The sequence below is a fragment of the Scomber scombrus genome, chromosome 6, assembly GCF_963691925.1.
Source record: "Scomber scombrus chromosome 6, fScoSco1.1, whole genome shotgun sequence".
Classification (NCBI taxonomy): Eukaryota; Metazoa; Chordata; class Actinopteri; order Scombriformes; family Scombridae; genus Scomber; species Scomber scombrus.
This window is the reverse complement of record NC_084975.1, coordinates 10,586,564-10,601,547: the sequence shown is the minus strand read 5'-3', so window position 1 is coordinate 10,601,547 and position 14,984 is coordinate 10,586,564.

The following is a 14,984-nucleotide window of genomic DNA, read 5'->3' as shown; positions in this document are numbered from 1 at the left end:
GTCAGAGTTGATACTTTTTTCGACCTTAAGACTTGTTTATTTTGTGGACACCTTGCTTTGAAGTCCCGTCTTTTACCTTGTTTTTTTAATTTATATATTTTAGTAGCTAACAGACAGCTAGACAAACAAGAAAAATGGCCTTGAAATCACATTAATCTTACAAAGACAACTCAAGGCAGCAGTGTTAAAGATGCAGGCACAAATGTGTTAGAAATAATGAATAAAGAACAACAGTATGTACTTGACAATTTCTGGCATACGCCATGTACTCAGCATTTGGTTGTGATTTGATGCACTGTATGCAGACTACTAGGTACAGCTCAGGTCTATGAAAAAAGATATTCTTAAAGGACAAATCAGTAACAAAGATAGTGTGGATGAAGTGTTAAAGAGGAAGAAGTCATGGTAGGGCTGGGCGATTATGGCAAAAATCAAAATCACGATTAATTGAAAATTTAACCTCGATTACGATTAATGAACGATTATCTCCACCCTTGATAAGCAATTATGACGGTGTGTTTTCACAGTTTCTTTTGTTTTGTATTTTACACTGCTGCCCTCACACGATATTTTGTGATATTTATCTTTAGGGAGTGAAAATAATGATGTTTTAAGGTGTGACGCTGTGGTTAATGTCTAGTTTACTTGATTAGAACTATGAAAAGATCATGGTTTGGGTTAAAATGATCACTGGAGACAAGTTTTCAAATTCTTTAAAGATATGCAACCTTTACTGTCATGGCAACAGTGAACACCACGATTAACTGACATGAGCAAGATTAAGTCGATTAGAGTTTCTAAATGTCGGTTTCGATTATTTTTCGATAAATCACCCAGCCCTAAGTCATGGAGACCAGTATTGTGTTTAACATTAACATGCATTGACTGTATACTGAATCACCATCTCTGTTTTCATGCAGTATTTTTGCTAAGTTTGCTTTGCCTTTTTGTTCGCACAGGAGGGGGAAGAAAAAAAGTGTACTGTATTTGTTCATCATTTAACGTTTACTTCGACCAGTCATGCTTATGTGCTTTTTCAATTTCTTTGGATTTAACTTGCCTCATGTGATTATGTTCAACTTAAATGTCTCTTAGTCATCAAACTGGTCGGAAATCATTCTGGGTTCCTTTGTTTTTTATGTGACCCTCCACCTGATATGTTGTAATATTTTTGGGGCCTGAAGTGATATTTTATTTAAATAAAAATAAAGGGGAAAATTATGGATTTTAAAAGCAGGGCCTGATTATATGTTAGTGGAGTGTATACCAGTATAAAGTAGTGGATTAAAAATCTTTCCCACACAAACAACAGCTGAAGTGTTTGGGCAGTGAGCCGAAACTGTGACATTTACTTCCCTCGCCTTGTTTTGACCATGTAAAGAAGTGCCTTTTGGACTGACCTGAACAGATAAAGTGCATATGACATCATCAGCCTAATTACTCACAGCTGTTGGCTGTTGAACTGTCGGTGCTTTTCAGAGCTCAAACGAAACAACGTCCAGGTAACAGTGATCAAACATTGTATGGGGTCTTGTCCATTTCATCTCTATTTCTGTTTTTGTTACCAATCTCACACTGTATGCCTCCATCTGCTGGTTCTGTACTGTAACAACAGCCCATTCGCTTTTGTTCATCTTCAGTTGCTTTCTTATATATATATATTTTTGTCCATTGTGTTTCAGCTTTTTCTGTGTCTTGTATTTTGTGAAAATGATCTATTGGCTGGCCCAACTTTTACATTTGAGTCCTGTTGCATGTTAAGGTGTTTGTTGTATTTGTTTTGTTTGTTTTTTCGCGCATGCTCTTCCACAATTCTTGAAATACAAATGAAGCTGTCACTCATTGCGTCTTCAGATTTTAAATTCTTAAGCATGAGTCTGGCTTAGATTTGAAGTGTCGACACCTTTTTTTTAAATGTTAGGACCAATTCTCTTTAAGGTTCCCACACATTATCACTATTACATAACTGCATCCTAGATATTAGACTATATTATTTGTAATTTTCTGTTTTGATTTCAAAGCCAAAACAGTCTCAAGCTGCATAATTTCATGTAATTCATCTAATATCAAACACGTTTGCAGGTGTTGTACTTACCATAAACCACCACAAGGTGTCAGCTTATCACAAGGAAACCAAAAAAGCATTTATTCACAACAAAGGCTGCTGCTCCCTTGCTGCAGATGATGTAACCGATTCACAAGGATGTTCCTGAGGTTTCACTTCTAAAGGAAGGAATTAGGATCATTTGTTTAATTTATGAGGGGGTGTGTGTATGGTTATGTAATATTTCTGGAAGCAGTGTTTGTGGAGGATGAATGCTTCCATGTTAATCAGCGATGCTTCGACTAAAGAGTGGTTGTCATTTTGACTTCTTTTCATGGGCAAGAGTGAAAAAAAAAGATAGGAATACTAAGTAGGCAATATAATACAACGAAAATGAAAATCAGCATGAGTAAAGCAGTCAAAACTGCACCTGCACTCTAAAATAAAGGGGCATTTCACCTAAATTAAGTATAGAATTAAATCAGATGTAACTCACTTTAGTGTTAATCAAAGGGATTGGCTGCAGGTTTGTTGTGAGTACTTCCCCTTGCGGTGAAGGTGCATTTCTTTTGCGCATGTATTGAGTTCTGTCTCATCCCATCAGACGCTTCTTCACTTTAATCCCATCACAGGATCTAAAGCCACTGAGTGATGCAGCTAAACACTCAGCAAATCTCTTGAAGTCACTGTGCAGGGGCTGGACCGCACAGGTCAGCAAGTATTAGACAGCAAACACTCTACTCATGAAAACCTACTGTGTGCATACAGTATGTGTTTGCTTTTTATATGGCACTTGAATATGAGTGAATAATCTAGCGTCAAGTTAAAAAGTTAAAAACGATTGACAGTCGATCATTTTCTTTGTCCCCTTGTGTCTGATATCCTGGGTCTTCTAAGCTATTTAACCCTGATCTACTCTCTGACACTGTCTCAGACTTCAGACTCATTTCCAGGCACAGGATTACAATGTAGTCACAGACATGTTATAGTCTGTGGCAGTGGCCATAAATATAAGCAAACCATCATCTTTGATTTCAGGCTTTATTTCACCCTCATATAAATTCTTCCACTTTAATCTACATGTCAGTGATTTATCACTGACATGGAACACTGCATCAGCTCTGCATTCCAAAGATTTATTTTCAGTTTTGTATTTTAATTTCTTTTTCTAATGCTTTTAGCTCTTCTCCCTCTTGTTTCCTGCAGAGCTTAAAAGTGTCCTGTCTTAGCTGGCTGCCCCTAGCACTCCTTGTGGGGTCTAACCAAACCCCCCCCCCCCCCCCTCCTCCTCTCCACACATGCAAAGTAATCCTGTCTGTGTGTTGTCCCGTCCCATGCTTGGCTATCTGAGTCCAGCTCAGCCCAGCGTAGCACAACAAAAGCACACCCAGGAGTTAATCTGGATCATGACGGTAATTACTGCCCGGGTGTCCAGCCTGTAGGAGAGGGTGAGGAGGGGTGTGCTAGAAGGGTATGAGGAGGGAAGCAATTGCCTGGTGAGGGAGGAGTCCAGTAGGCAGTTCTACCCACTGACCTTGGAGAATACTGTGAGGGAGGGCGAGAGGAAGGGAGGGAGGAGAGAAAACAGAGAGGGGAGGCAGAGCAGATCCAGGCATTAGCATACTGACAGAGTTCCAGCACTGCAGATCTCCCTCTTGTCTTCAGCCGCTCTCGCTTTTAGTCTGCCGGTGAAAGACAAGGAGGAGCAGGGAGGAGCAGGAGTGTGAGGCAACTCCTTTGACAGACGAGAAAAGAGGATATCTGTCTTTTCACTGATCTAGCCACAGCATTCAGCCTTGTGAGTAGACTGCTGTCAGCTTGCCATTCACTCTGACTGTACGTGTGTGTGTGTGTGTGTGTGTGTGTGTGTGTGTGTGTGTGTGTGTGTGTGTGTGTGTGTGTGTGTGTGTGTGTGTGTGTGTGTGTCTGTGTGTGTGTGTGTGTGTGTGTGTGTGCGTGTGCGTGTGCGAGTGCGTGTGCGTGCGTGTGTGTGTGTGTGTGTGTCCGGTACGGCAGTGGCTGAAAATGAGAGTCACATCTCAGGAATTTATGGATGCAATAGGAAGAATTTCTCAACCGGAGCAGACAGGGAGTCTCTCCACTGTTTGTTGTTGTAACCAAGGTATATGTTTGTTTTCTCCTGAGGGGAAGAGGCTGAGGGTGGTGATTACAGTCTATTCCAAGCCTGTGTGTGCTGTATCTACACCGCCTGTGTGTACACTTGGCCAGCATAGCACGTGTTGTTCTTCCAGACTGGGGCAGCAGCCTGTCAGAAACAAGACATTCCTGCGGTGTGATGATGATGCTGATGACGATGATGATGATGATGATGATGATGAAGTGATTCGAGTGACAGTGTTGCAGTGGTGTTGCCATGGTCCTAGCCCTCCTTGAGCACCAGCATGGCTTTTTTTATTATTATTATGCAACACTCTGCCTGCTGCGCTGTTACATAGCATCAGAGCTGCTGCCGATGAATCAATGGCAGCAGGGTGGGTTTGGCTACACAGAGACACTGCAGCAGCCAGGCATCTTCTGCCACACTCTGCAGTATCCAAGCTTTGGGTCGACTGGCCCCCCCACGAACCACTGCTGCTGGCACCGCAGGATGTCACTGTTTTCACTTTTCAGAGCCTCACTTGTGTGTATGAATTTCCCAAACACATCACATCATACCTTCTCTGTTCTTGTGGACACGCATCCAGCCCAGCCACAGCAGCTCCTCGCTCTGCCTAAACGCCTCTTCTCTTTCCCATCATCACCTCCCCTGTTCCCTCTCCTCCGGCCCTCCTGGCGCAGGTTATCTTAGCTCTGTAATTGGGTCATTTTCTCATTCCTCTGTCCTACGCTGGCGTCAGGAAACACAGCAAGAGGGGGAGGAAGGGTTGTGAGAGTTTTATTACTGAGCTAATCTCAGTTAGGTAATTGTTGTGAAGTGCAGAAAACAAAAGCGTTTAAAGGATAAGGTCACATTTGTGTGTGTAGGCCATGGAGGAGAGGCATGGACCCCCAGCATCGTCTGTTTTCATAACACGCGAACAAGAAGCTGTGGGAGAGTGGAGAGAAGGTTAGAGAAGGGTAAAGAAAGAATATGGTGTTTGCTTTTTTGGTGCCAGTGGCTGGTTCTGCCCTACTTACTGCTGCATGACACAAAACTATATTATGCCTGAGGTTAGAAGTACAAACAAAAGTAGCTGCTTTAAATGCACCAGTGCACTGTCAGATCAGGTAACTCTCGCTTACACAAACTCTGGTTGGTGGTGGTCACGGTGGATGGTTGCCGCCCTGAAAGTCACGGTGCAGGTTATCTCCATCTCCCTCCCTCCCTCCCTCCCTCCCTCCCTGCCTGCCTCCCTCTCCCCGCCAGGCTCTACTGTATCAGAAGACACAGCGTTATATTGTTGTTGGTATTGCTGTGCTGAGTAGGAGGCAGCGCTCATGTGATGTTCAAGGGGGGAGGTGAATAGCTGTCATTCATAAGAGAGTGCCCGTTTGCTCGACAGCTGCCCTCTGCTCTGACTTCAGACACTGATCCTGCCTGTCAGCTGCTGCCGTGCTTCTTCCACAGCTGAACTGTTGTCCCCTCGGCCAAGAGAGAGATGTTGACACATTAAACATGTTTATTGTGCTTGATAAGAGGCGTGGTGGGCAGCATAAGCTCATAAAGCATTATAATTCACACTGACTCACAATTAATGCCAGATCATAGTCTTATCACAGTCTTAATTAAGGACAGGTCATCTTTGAAATCTAAGGTTTTGTCTTTCTTTTCATATTTCTCTTCACAAACTACCAAAATAACCAAAATAACAGGTGATGACGTATAGAAACATGTATTTCATCCTGCATGGAGTTTAGTGGCAAGAGGTATTTTGTTCAACTTTATAAAGCTACACGGTATGCATGCAGCTGATCCTCTGACAGCGTTAATCCCTGTTGGCCGACACTGGATCTCTCTGCACTGCTGTCCTGCAAACTACAGCCGCTGGACATTTTCAGGACAGTCAGCAGCAGCATTATATTGCAGCCTTGGCAGAACCCGACAGACGGGAGCGAGAGGCATGCTCACAACGTCTTGTTCATTCTGCCTTTATCCTGCACCTGAACTGCATATTGATAGCTGTTTAGAAGAGGCAGAAAGTGCATGTGTCTGCATGTTTGTCAAACCATAAAGATGGATTAAACAAGAGAGGCAGGGGCATGAGCAAAATGATACAAGAAAGGGAGGGAGTGCATGTGTTTGTCGAAGTTTTAATGCATCACATTATGTTTTTGTTATGTTCCTTTTTGAAGAGCTTCAGATTTAGTGTTTTTGGTTGTGAGCAGTCCAGATGATAATCAGCAGATAATCCTGTTAAGGTATTATTCCTCTAATGGCTTTGTTTTAGTCAGCAGATGGACCCTCCAGGTGGGTGTTTTGTCTGGTCTGACTGTTGTTCATTGTTATCATTGCTGACTCCAGAACTCAACTGGACAGTGTTTTTATCACATCACTAATTTGTCTTTTAGGTCATGTCCAAAAAATGTTGCTTGTGGAAGTTTGTGGGAGGCAGATTTCCTTTTGAAGCACAAAGTATCACTACTATGATTATTGCCCTAATGTGAACAGGCTGTGACTAAACATGTCCCTATAAATAATCTCCTTAATGACATATTTATCTGATGCCATCTATGGATACCCACAGAATCCAAAATCCATATTGGGTAATGTGATCATGAACATAACCGGGAGTCCACTTTGAAACACAAACCTTTCTCAGCATCTGTCACGGTCTTTTCCATTTCAGACATCTTGCCACTCTTTATAAAAAACATCCAAAATGGAGCATTTCATTCTTGTCTGAAGTATACTAGTTCAGGTCGGTGTGCATTTAAAAAACCAATCCATCCAGTTGAAGAGTTTTCCGCTAACATCGCTTTTATGTTCCTCTTGTGCAGGGAGTTTGAGTTTAGCTAACCTCATCAGCAGACATCAGCGAAACGCAGTGTGCTGTGTTCAGCACACGCTAAAGGACCGCTGAATGAAGGAAGTAAAATATGGGAAATCTGAAGTGGTTGAACCATGTCAATCTTTGGACTGGCCTTTGTTTTCTCGATCTGTCTCCTCTGACTGCAGCCCAAATTCACCACTACTCATTTGTCTGCGTTTATCTTCTTTTTTATTTTATTTTAGATTTGTTTGGCTGACATAAGTGACCCTGGATTTTCTCCTGCTTTGCTGTGTGAAATCCCTACTATGTGGGTTTGATTTTGCATACAAGTCTGTTTTAATAGCCAAATCAAAGTTGGGAACAAGTCTTTTGGAGTTGCTTTCTGGTATCTGGCAGTCACATGATAGAGAAAAAAAGACTTTTTCGGCCGTCAGCAGCCAGAGTTGTGGTCATGACCACCTCTGTGAAGTGAATGGAGTTAACCCTCCAGACAAAGCCCTTGTAAGTCTTCAGCTTGTATACATTTACATAAATACATATGGAATAATAGATTAGATCAAATGAATGAGGAAATAGATTTCATTTGATTTCTTTAGCTGCAGTATTACAGAATTTTGCAGCTGAAATAATGTCCTTGAACTCCTCACTCTCAGGACAGTCCGACCCCTCTAATGCAGTCATGACTCTTGTTAAATGTTCATCCCCTAAATGAACTTAAATTAAGTGGTTTACTTTCATCTCTAAGTAAAGATGAATGCTGTTAGTCTCTGGGAATTGACACTTGTTAAGGGCATGCTGAAGGAGAACAAGACCTTTACACAACCACGATACATAACTAAGATGAAGGGCAAAAATGAATAAGCATAATATAACTGGAGACAGTTGGGAACAAGTTAGTGTCAATATGGGTACTATAATGAGAAAGTGCACATTGAGAAATTGACCATTTTCTCAGTTTAAAAATAACTTAAAGAAATAATGGTCCAATGTTTGATTATGAGCTACAGTATATGTGCATCAGACTGTACAGGGAACACATTGGCACCATATGATTATGTAATTACACCATTGACCTCTGTATCAGGTTTCTGTTCAAATGTACAAAATCCTCAGAAACATTTCTCATATGACACTGAACAATAATACACACAAGCAAAAAACAAACAAACTGCAATGTCTCGTGTGAGAACGATTGTGCATGTCAGTAAACAAACACTGAAAAAACAACATCCAAAGCTAGTTAGAGTGTTTATTTGTCTCCGAGGCTTTGGTGATTTTAATTGACAAAGACACATCTGTTGCAGTTTAGATCGCAGTAATGACCGTTGGAGAAATGCATTGCTATTGTGTCATACGTGTTGTCTCTGCCAGCTTGTCCTTTGTTTACACCTCGACACAGTAACCTGTTTCAGATGTGGGTGAACTCTGGTGAGAAAGAGGTCAGAGGACACTGTGGTGTGAAGATTGAGGCAAGTTTTAGTTCTTTGTCAGCATAATTGACAAGTACACAAAATGAACAGGCAAAATAAACTGTGTGCCCCTGGTAAATGATATCTTCTAGGTAACTAGGTAAAGAAGCTCCTGGCATAGTCCTTATGTAGTTATAATAATGTACACTGAAAGGAGACTTTGACCGAAGCCCAACCTCTGACCCAATCCCAACCAGTCATCTACGGAGATGCTTAACCTCAACCCAACTTTACCCTAACCTCTAAACAGTGTCTGGGACACTTTACCATAACCTATATCTAAAACCTTAACCCTATAGCAGTATGGGAAACACATGTGTGGAGACACTATTGGAACAGGAAACAGACTGTGACACATGACTGTCTCACGTTTGATGCCAGAACAAACTGAGCCACACTCAACATTCAGCTGCAGCTGGCCAGAATCAGCTACCTGGGTTAAATTAATTATGGTATGAAAATAATTTTCTGCTGCATTCGGCTTTTCTTGTTTATTTAGGATGGTCATTTGGTTGGCAATGCTCAGCAGGTGAAAGGGGTGTTCAGTGGACATAGTTTCTAAATTAACCAAGCTAAACTGAATTAATGATATCTCACGTTAGAATATAGGCCTACTCATTAAAACTGCACTAATCAATATCTTACATTAACAATGGAGAAATGTAATGTAAAATGTGTGCATATTAGTGACAAACCCACAGAGAATGATCATATAAGAGTTCCAATCGGCTCTCCAGAACATTTTAGGGTCTTTCAGTTCTTTGTTTTGATTTTATGGTCCACAAATTTACCATTTATTCTTCAGTCTCACCTTTACCAGTCTAATCAACCTCATTAACAGTCACAACAGGCAGCTGTTTTGAGCAAAACGTTCTGATAAATCTACTTCCTGTTGGTGGAGACCAAAACAGAGTTAAGGAGGAAAATGTAAATACAATTCCAGATGAATGCTAATGCTAAATAGTTGTCTGTTTTAGCACAATCCCATAAAGACTTTATGAGGTGGCAACATGTCAACACTGGTTATTTTCAGATGCTGTCTGTAGTGTATGTTAATGTATTAGCATACAGCAACATATGTTACTAGGCTTGTGTGTTTATTCCTATCTGTGTGTTACATCATTAAGCACTTATGTGACAATACATATTATGTGTGAATGCGTGTGTGCAAGTGTGAGAAGTAGGTCAGCAGGGAGTAAAGATCAGAGGCTTATGGGGCAGAGAGGCAGAAAACAGGATATGGCAGCTCTGAACTTTGAGCAGAGCTGAAGGAGAGAGTTACACGCCTCAACACATACACAGGGCAGGGGGTGTTGGCATGGGGTCAGACACGGGGTCAGATGTTCAAAAATAAATGCAACACACATGGACATATGATTCATTTCCACGCACACAGGGACAGAAGTCCAAACTGGACTTCACAGCAGCTGTCTCCTCAGTTCTTCTTCCCAATCCCACTTCGATCAACTTTCGGACAGATGGCGTCTCACACGACAACACTGAGTTATGAAACAGATTTTCAGTAGTAGTACACTGTACGGTAGTAAAGCAGAGACTGATAGATATCACTAACCACTGAGGAAGCCACTGAGCAATAATATCCTAGTCATACCAATGATACTACATTTTGACACACCCATTTGATCATAAGTGATTGACTAAGTTGAATATCATTAATGCTGCCTTCGAATGTTTATGTTAGAAATTGAATTGAATTGAACCTTTTCTGTTTCTTTGTTAATGAACAGCAATGACAATTAAGTACAATTCGAAAAGTTACACTTACATGGGCTCTGACATTTTGAAGTTATCAGCGCACGTCACAACTTGCAAACTTTGAGATACAATAAATAAGACCTGACTTAAAGGCACCATTACACAATCAATGAGGGAACTTAGCATGAGTCATCATATTTCATAAATAAATTAGAAGTCATATCCTCCAATCACAATTATATTGCCAGAATATCCTTACATTTAGAGTAACATCAAAAAATGCACTCTTTTATTCAATTATCTCCAAATATTTATCTTTATGGTGTCAGTCTATCCAAATCAATGAAATTTAAATATGATTTTTGTGTCCCCCTCTTTCTTAAAAGTACATTTTTGGACTGGCCTTCTTTCATCACAACAACACTAAACAACACTGGTGTAACCTAGTAACCATCTAAAATGACACAATGGACTGGTGGACTCATGCGTAAGCTTGGCAAAAGACAGTGCTGTTATGAAAAATGTAGACTGTAGAGATGAATACTGGATTAAAGAAAGCCTGTCTGACAGGGTGAGGATTCCAGCTGGGCACTCATGCAGGTTCAGCACCCGAGATACAGACAGAGAGCTGAGCCTGAGCAAGCCTCAGTGGGAGAGCAGAGGGAATTGTGTGGAGAATAATGTTCCTGCCCATTTTCACAATCTGTACATGCACTTCCTTGAACCGGCTGAGCTCTGGCCAACATGCCACATGGATTGTGGGAATCTTTTCTGCACCAGATGTATTCTGTGTAAAGTCCTGTTGAGTGTGGTTGGGCACTCTGGGTGTGGTTGGGCTCAGTTTTATTCCTGCCTTTAGAGGATTTTTCCTCGGTTAGGGGAGAGTGGGTTCATTTCAGGCTGCAGCACTTACATGAACAGTAGCTGTCTGCAGCACTACAGCTTTACCTGTTTCTGCTTGTCTGTCTGGGCTACTTTTTTGTCTTCGGAGTGGTTAAGGAGGCATGGTATCATGTGTTATATCGGAGTGAGGCGCATGAGGCCACAGCTCCCATAAAAACAGCCACACAGACACAAGCTACTGACAGTGCCACTGTCCGAGAGTGCACAGTTACCACGGTAACCTTGTTAAATCACACCACAGAAATAGCTGACTATAGGATTTACCCTACTTGCTGCTCCACACCCTCACTAGATGAGAAAATTATGGGATGCCTGCATCAGCCGAGATGAGTGTTGTTCTTTTGGGTGATATCCAGTTTGTATACAAGACATGTGCACTATAATTATGTTTTTGTGCATTCAGTCTAACTGCATACCAGTGTAGCCGCCGTTTGCCTTCAGCAAAAGGGAAAAGTGTTGTCAATCTTGGTTTAACCAGAGACTGACACGTGAATGAACATCAAAACAACTCAGTGGAGTCACTCTTCTTACTTAAGTGTAGTCGTTTTTTGATAAGAGGTGATAATAACAACCTTTATGTCCTTTCTCAATGATACGAGGGCCAATAAAGGAGAGGGAAAAAAAGACATGAGGTCACATATCAGGGCTGATGTCAGGATGAGAGCTGAAAGCCAAATATGATTCACATATAAACACACACACACATATCTTCATGGGTTCAGAAAAGCTCAGCCATTAGTTAAATAGAACCGCCAGGGAAATGTGCTAAATTTGTATTTTTGGTAAATTCGTATGACAAAAAGATGACTGTCTATTGACTCTTAGTTTCCTCAATTAGTTGCATCTGATTTCAGTGCCAGGTTTTTTTGAATGGCTATTCTTTCATATCAGTGCACAGTATGAGTCAATCTAGTGCATATCTTATACCTAAAATACCTGTATCTCAAAAACACAAATGACTTGACCTCCAAGACAATATTGCAATGACTCACAACCGCAATTTGTTTTATGTTCATACGTTTTAGAAGAGAAGGCATCTTATATTTTGAATCAAAGCCGTTTCAATTCTGGATAGCTAATTTCTGAATAAAAAACATACTTTTTTGTGTCATTTGTTCAACATCTGGAAAGTATCCTGCTTTCAGTGTAGGATATGTAATGCAGGATGACTCCACCCAGCTAAATCTTTGCTATGGTGCTGCAATGAGTCCAAATTGAACAGTGAGTGAACATTGTTTAGTAAAACACTGCTTAGATCTAAGGTTGAAATCTCTTCTATCAGTTTAAACACATAGTTATAAAAATGCAGTTTGACAGGTTGATGTATGAGAATATATATCACTGAAAGTTGATATCAGTACATATGAATCATCTTCTGAACTATCCTCTTTCATGTGAGGCTGATGAACATGATCATTTCATGTTTTTGACAGTGTAAAGAAAAAAGAGATCTGACAAAGATATTTAATATCTCTTCGGGTTTTATTGGCCTTTTCTCATTAGAAACATGCTTGTTTCAGAGCTTCACTGAGCCACGTTCTTTATTTGTTTATCCAGGAACACTACAGCAACCCAAATGTGCCAGAGGCCCCTCATATCAAAGTATTATTTCATACCTCTGTGCCTCATAAGGAGCCAAGTCTGCAGAAACTCATCAGGCCAAAAAGAAAAAGCGGACATGACATACACCATACAAGGCCTCTTCAGTGAGGTCATGCCTCAACTCTGGGATTATCAGAATACTTCAACTCTGACGTGATTTTCTCTTCTCTTCTTTTACTGTAATTGAAGGGTGGTGTTCTCTGCCGTCTGTTTTTCATTTCACAATTAGATACATTTGTTTGCATTATGCATACATAACAGAGCTGTTTCAATAAAAATGTATATGTTCCCTTGATTCCAAGACAGGCAGTTTATGCTGTAATCCTGACACATAGTTTTAAACCAAGATGTTGTACATAGCATTTATCTTCATGCTGAACATGTTTGTCTTCCGTCAGGTTTATAATGGAGAAAAAAGTGACATTTGGGTCTTTCAAAGGTCTTGAGAGCTCAGTAGAAATGTCACATATAGCTCCCCTTGACCTTGATTTTAAATTGAGGGCATTGCTCTTTGCTGACCAAATACATATTATTTAACAACCAGGCCTTTCAGACTTTAGACCCATACCTGATCTACTGAGGTGTTCATCTGCACATTCCTGTTTTTTTATTTTAGTTAGTTTTTGGAGATAATTGGACATGATTTTGCAGCATTTTTAACTTTAGGGATGGATGCCAGTTGGTCCAGGGCTTTGGTCCAGACTGAAATATCTCAGCAACTATTGGATGGCTTGCCATGTAATTTTGTACATCCCATGGTGCCCAAAGAATGAAACTAGTGATCCCCTTACTTTCCATCCAGCCCCAGCAGCAAGTCAAAATCTTCAATTGTCCAGTGAAATATCTCAGATGAACTGGAACAAAATGTTTTACAGACAATTGTTGTTCCCAGATGATGTATCCATTTGACTTTCTTGATCCTATGACATGTAGCGTAGCACCATCATCATGTTTTTGAGTAAAATGTCTCAATAACTACTGGACGGTTTGTCTTAAAATTTGATTGAAACTTGTCTGTTCTCTTCAGGATGAATTGTAGTGCCTTAACAAAGCCTCTTAGAGCTGTGAGCATGGCTGTAAACTCCCAGAGATCACATGTCAGCACTGCTGTGAGGTCACTGGATTCTTTTGCTCTGTAAGTTTCTGTAAGGATTTTTTTTGTCCATTCAGCTGTAGTAGTACTATTTCTTGATCACATTAACCACCCATTCTGCTCTCAGAGATAAACTGAATGTTGCAATCATTTAGCCCCGGATAATCCTGTCGGATCTGAACACAGTATCAGTTGTAGAGAGGAAGGACATTATGTCTGATTTTAAAAAAAAGGTGTCAGGAGGGCTTAGAGACTGAGGCTTTGTCCGTTTGATCCCCATCTACGGTTGTGATAGAAGCTACAAAGCGCACAAATCACAAGTGTTGGCAGTGTGATGAATAAATCGCTCAGTATGTCTTGTCAAGGAGTAACAAAGCAGGCCAAACAGCAGAACAAAAGCAGTTTTGTTCCTTTATAAGATAAGGATTTCAATGACTATGTGTTCTTTTAATAAGATTTCTGCTTAAAACCACCACTCAATGTCAAATTTATTTAACACGTGTTAAATGTAGATAATGCCTTTCCTCTGATTTGCTGATTTCCATGTTTGTTTTACTTGATTGCGGGTGGTAAAGTGGCAACAGCAGCAGACCCTATGCGTGTGGGAGTCCTACATATGTGGCCATCTTTTAGTGTGCTACAAAAGTATGGTAAAAGTCACAGTATCTATCAAATACAAGGATGTGCGTGTATGCGTTTGGTTCGAGAGGTGGGGTCAGGACGTAGAGATGAGCTCCCTGTTCTCCCAGTCTTTGTGTCTCAGTCGCTCATTACAAGAGCTCTTTGTGCCAGCTAGAGATCACATGTCACAATATTTGAACAGCTGCATACGATAGTTGGGTGTTTGCTCTTTTCCACCGCCATGGAGGGCAGAGATCTGGTTTGATAAGATGGAGTGTGAGAATTTGGAGAGCTGAGCAGTGGGAGAGGTGAGCGCATGACAGAAAAAGGGAGAGAATGAGAACAAATATTTTATATGTCTCCTTTCTGTTTCTTTTCTTTCCTTTCTAATATAAAATACACTATTAAATTATGCTACAGCACTACTACTACTACACAAAGTAGCAATACTGTTTGATCAAATATAAGTGATGAGTAATGTGATCACAAATAAAGCATCAAAACCAGTGACATCTGCCCCAGAGTGTATAACTTATGCCTAATTGGAGTGAGATCGAATGTGTTGCTATTACTGCAGACACATTCTGTTAGAGAGCTTGCTAGCA